This window comes from Mastomys coucha, unplaced genomic scaffold (genome assembly GCF_008632895.1).
Source record: "Mastomys coucha isolate ucsf_1 unplaced genomic scaffold, UCSF_Mcou_1 pScaffold22, whole genome shotgun sequence".
Classification (NCBI taxonomy): domain Eukaryota; kingdom Metazoa; phylum Chordata; class Mammalia; order Rodentia; family Muridae; genus Mastomys; species Mastomys coucha.
In genome coordinates, this window is record NW_022196905.1 from 155,608,998 (window position 1) to 155,614,107 (window position 5,110).

General features: G+C 49.9%; 1 pseudogene; it reads left to right on the forward strand.

The window, feature by feature from the left end:
* The first annotated feature begins 4,575 nt into the window (after nt 1–4,575).
* LOC116068918 overlaps nt 4,576–5,110 on the forward strand; it is a 113,114-nt pseudogene continuing 112,579 nt past the window's right edge.

A 5,110-nucleotide genomic window follows, 5' to 3' on the forward strand; every position in this document is an offset into this window, starting at 1 on the left:
GGGAGGGAGGGAAGGAGAGAGGGAAGGAGGGAAGGAGGGAAGGAGAGAGGGAGGGAGGGAGGGAAGGAGGGAGGGAGGGAGGGAGAAAAGTGCTGGGCTTGGTGTGAACTTTTGGAAACCTCTAAGCCCATCCCCAGTGTTGCACTTCCTCCATCAAAGCCACATCTACTTCAACAAGGCCTCACCTTCTACTTCTTCTCAAAGGAGTAGACGTGCCACTCCCTGGTGAACAAGCATTCCCATCTCTGAGCCTGTGGATGACATTCTTATTCAAACCACCACAGGTGCCTCATGCAGGAGGGTCAGGCTGAGCTATTTTGGGGTAACTATCCCCTAGAGTTATCAGTACCAGCCATTGGCAGAATAGAGTTCAAGTTCTGAGAGTCAGGTCTGCAGGATGGACGTTACCTAGGAGACATGATGTTGCTGAGGTTGCTAAGGAACCAAGAGTGAGCCAGTCTTGGGTTCTAACCCCCTCCTAGTGGCTGGCTACCACAGCTGACGTCACTCTTCCTCCTACACAGGCGGTGCTGACACCTTTCTTTACAGAATTCTGGAGAGTTCTGTAGTTCACAGACCCAGCAGCTGGCACTCAGAGAGTGCTCACAAGTGCCCACAACCACAATGTCCTACCAAGAGCCACAGCTGCCACAGGAGTCAAAGCCAGCACAAAGTAATACTTACTAAGGCAATGAAAGAATACGCCAAATTTTAGGGGGCCGAGAACAAAACAGAAAATGAGATGGAGAGCTTTTTTTTCCCCCTAAATGAGGAAAGAAAATGAGAAGGACTAGGGAGCCAGGAGAAAGGAGGAGCCTGGGCTCTGAGCAGAGAGAGAGAGGGAGCCGCCGAGTGCTTACTGGTGGGCACAAGGGCAGTGTGCCAAGTTCTGTAATAAAGAAGTGATTAATTGAGGCGGCCCAGGAGAGGATTAGAACAGAGCGCTTTTGATATTGTGCAGTTAGGAAGGAAGGCTGCAAGGAATTCTAAAGCATATCAAAAAAATAATAAAAAGGAAAGCTGAAAAAAAAAATGAGACCGTGCTTTCTGCAGGTTTGCTGTTCAGCCCAGTGGTGCCTGCAGCCCGCAACAGCCATGACAGTCTCCTTCCCACAGTTACTCTTCTGAGGGAACCAAAACCCTCAGGTGGGCATGCTAGAGCAAATAAGGGGGAGCTAAATTCCAGGGTTGCAGAGTGAGGCTGCCGATTGTTCAGGCTCCTGAAGGATTTTCATGATCGAGCCAGGAAGGCAGTATTCTCGTTTTAAGCGTTCACAACAGAGATCCCCACTTCTCTATGAAGTACCATGCGTGGCTATCTTTCTGCCTGGTCTAAATGTGGATTTGCTGTGTCAGGGATCCTGAGCAGTTGAAAGGGGGGCAGGTTGCTACATCAAGAGGGTCCTGCAATTTCAACCTTCAGCCTTTGACGACAGACTGGGGTTTCAGTGAATTCAAGTTCTCACAGAACCTCCCCGTCCCCAAATGTTTGTGCCTTAGTGCAGTGAAAAACATCCAGGTCACTCTGCATTTGAGAATTCTCTGAGCAAGATGGAAAACTCAGATGAGTCCTGGAAAGTCTGTGTATACAGCATGATTAAAATGCATTTTATTTCCACTTTTCAAAGACTATATACGGTCACCCTTACTATCAAAGGGGGGGTGAGAGCCAGAACTCCATGGAGGTCCCTAAACCCACAGTGCTACAGTGGCAGAGGATAAAGGTCACACCCACACCTTCGCCACGCCTGAATGACCTCCTGAGGACTGTTGTCAAGCAGTGAGAACACTGTGCATGGGGTCCTTCCACTCTGCAGTCCAGGGAATATGGCCATGAATGTCCACACATGCTTAGAAGGAGAAATCTTTCCTTTCAAATAGTTCTCATCCATGGTTGATTGAATGGTCGATGGAGAAGCCACAGAGAATAAGAGCTAACTATATTTTTAAATTTCATGAGGGGGAAACCTGAGATCTAACCCCGCTTCCTCTACTAATAAGGAGCGAGTCAAATTTCTTGAGATCTCGTTTTGTCCCCCTCTGTCAAATGTGCACGTTACAGGTTTCTTAGGCTGCTCTGGGCCTGACTACATGGCACACACACGCTCTGGGCCTGACTACATGGCACACACACACGCTCTGGGCCTGACTACATGGCACACACACGTACCCTGCTTCGGTTTCTGTGCTCTGGAGCTATGTCCATCAAGGACAAGGAGAAGTTGATGGCACCTGAGACCTTTGGTTCCACAGGAGGCCAACAACATGAGCTGGGATGTTCACATTAGTCACACTGGCAGTGATATGATACTTTTTATAAAAGCTGAAGTCACGGGCCCAGTGTGCTGCAGGCTGTATCTTGCTTCTCTCTATCCACTCATGTACGAAAGATGACTGGTGTGGCAGCCAAAGAGCTTGCTGACCAGAGGAGCCCATTCAAACCATCTTACCACTGAGGTGGGTCAACACCTTCCTCTCGATGACAGCCTCCACCTTAGAGCCCCTGACATATACAAATACCATCCTGTATGACTGAAAGGAGTCCTACTATGGGCTCTGGCTGGCTACCCCAACGTCTCGTCCTGCCATGTCTTATGTCTGCATGGAGAAATGGGGAGAGCTGAGAGGCAGGAAAGCCTGGCCCCGGGTACACACAGCCAGGCTAGGATTTGCCTCACAAACCATTTGTCTTGTTGATGCTTTCACTGCACCGAGTTGCATAGCTTCCCCACAGAATATTGTACTAAAATAATATTATTACAGTCTCTGAAAATGTTGAGCTCTCCAAAATTTGAAGACACTTCAAAGAATCCTGATTGAGAACACCAGGCGGGGAGCCTCAGTTCCGTCGTGGGGCTAAATAAACTTAAGTTGTTCCCTTGAATAGAAATGTTCGGTGTCAAAAATCAAGTCACCAATCAGATGCATGGAACATCCAAGAGATCCTGAGGGCTGCAGAGGGAGCAAGTGGAATGTGTATGGAGTGGGTCATCAAAAGCTGGGGAGACCCTCGTGGCCTGTCTCACCGGCAGGGAGGTGGGGTGTCAGTGCTGCTGTGAGCTGTGGCTCTCCAGCCTCAGCGACATTCATTTGCTTTGCTGGAATGAAAACTTAGAACGGTGCCTAGATAAACCAAGCCCAGTGCACAGAGATTAGGTGCCTCAGGGCCCTGCTAAGCCCCAGCCTGGGAAACTCTGCTCTCAAAGGTTTAGCCTCTCCATCTGTCAAGTGTGCACATTCTTGGAACTCTTTTCTCCACAGAGATGGAGCATGCCTCCCTCAGTCCGTGCCCAGCTCTTGGTGAGCACTGAAGCTGTGCTCCCCGAGTACCAGATGCTGCAAACCAATTCACCTTCTCTCCCTGTGACCCCAAGAGTTATTTGGGGCAGAAAATAGCCACAAATACTCCTCAACCCATATTCTTTCTTTGATCTTTTGCCCGCAAGTTCCCTTCTAAGTTTGCATGATCCCCAACCTAGCCTGGCTCAGTTTGTGGGTAGAAACAGCTGGCCTGGACCAGCCACTCAGCTCCAGGACTCAAAGATAGTAGGCCCTCACTTAAGAATGATAGCATGAGAAGTGTTTAGCCAGAGACAGAGGCTGGGTGTCATTACAGGGCAGGCACACAGGGAAGGGACAGGTGGTTTCTCTGTTGTGCTAAGTGTGGGAAGACATTTCATCAGAAGAAACTAACATACCAAGGTTGTGGAGTTGCTAATGGCACAGCCTGGCCTCTCTGACAGACCAGGAGGTCATTGTTATAAAGAAATGCATTGCTGCTCTATCCATACAGTTCAACAAGGAAGCTCTACCTACCCGGGAGGCAGTCAGCTGCTGGAGGTGCTGGCTTGGAGACTCTATGCAGCTGCCAGCCTGAGAAGCACAAAGGGCCCTTTTCTGAGAAAGGGCTAGCCTAGGCTACAGGTCCATCCCAATCTCAGCATGTAGTACTCCAAGGCCATACGCGTGTGCTTTGAAACCTGTGGGTGCTATTGGCCACAGAGGTATCCCCCAAGAGGAGAATCTGGAAATTACCGGAAGAGTCATGACACAGTTTACACCAGGCAGCGGGATAGATATATCATCTAGCCACTGCTACCCAGCGGAATGTTCTAGAAAGCCCAGCGTCCAGCCTCAGGGTTGGTGGGTGGAAAGGAGAGCACAGGAGTGAAGCCTTCAGGAATTGAAGGCTTGTGAGCCTGTGAAGCCTGCCCCGTGAGCCATTCCAATTCCCAGTTTCCCTCACAGAGTAGGGAATGGCTGGGTCCAGCCAGGCCTCACTGCCCATATGCCAGTCAGCTCCTGTCTGCCTTTTTGTTTACACGGAAGGCACAATGGGAGCTATAGTCCCTCCAATACATCATTTATAAGTGTATTCTACCTCTGAATGTACAGACGGGGCTGGCTGTGGGTGAATAAGCTCTGTGAATATTGCCAAGACCCCGGGCTTTGCTCAGCATTCTTCTCCACAATAGACACCACACTTTGGAAGTAATTTTAAAAAGAGAATCAAAATAGTGGTACTTTTAGCCTTTGTTTCTTTTATACCACACTGCATTCTCTGTCTCTCATTCAGCTGCTCCCATTATACTGACAAATTAAATAAACCACTCCATCGCAAAAGGCTTGGGCAGGCAGGACTTCACTCCACTGCAGCCCCAGGAAGTCGGATAAACATTGAGGTGGCTTCGGTTGCAAGTCCAGCTAACTTTAGTCAAGGAGGAGAAAAAATGAGGCTGAGAGGTGGGGTGGGGGGGCTTGGAGCTTGAATCGGTCGGCAACAAGGATGAACTGGCCTCTGAAGCGGGGACCGACTACCGAGACCACCACCCAGCCAAGGGCGGCCGCTTCCAGAGGTGCCGAGAGTCTCTTCCGGCTGTGAGGCTCTTGGAGTCTGAAGGGTGAGTCAAGGGAGGGTGTGGACACAGGGACTGTCAGCCAGGGGTAGACAGTGGACACCCACGCACGAGGAGAAGCATCACTCAAAAGCACCCCAGACCCCACAAGCATTGTGAACTTTCTCTGCTTTTCAAGAGACATATCGCATCCCAAAGAGAAGCAAAGCGATTCAAAGACCCTCCTCTCTCTGTCTCTCTCTCTCTGTCTCTCT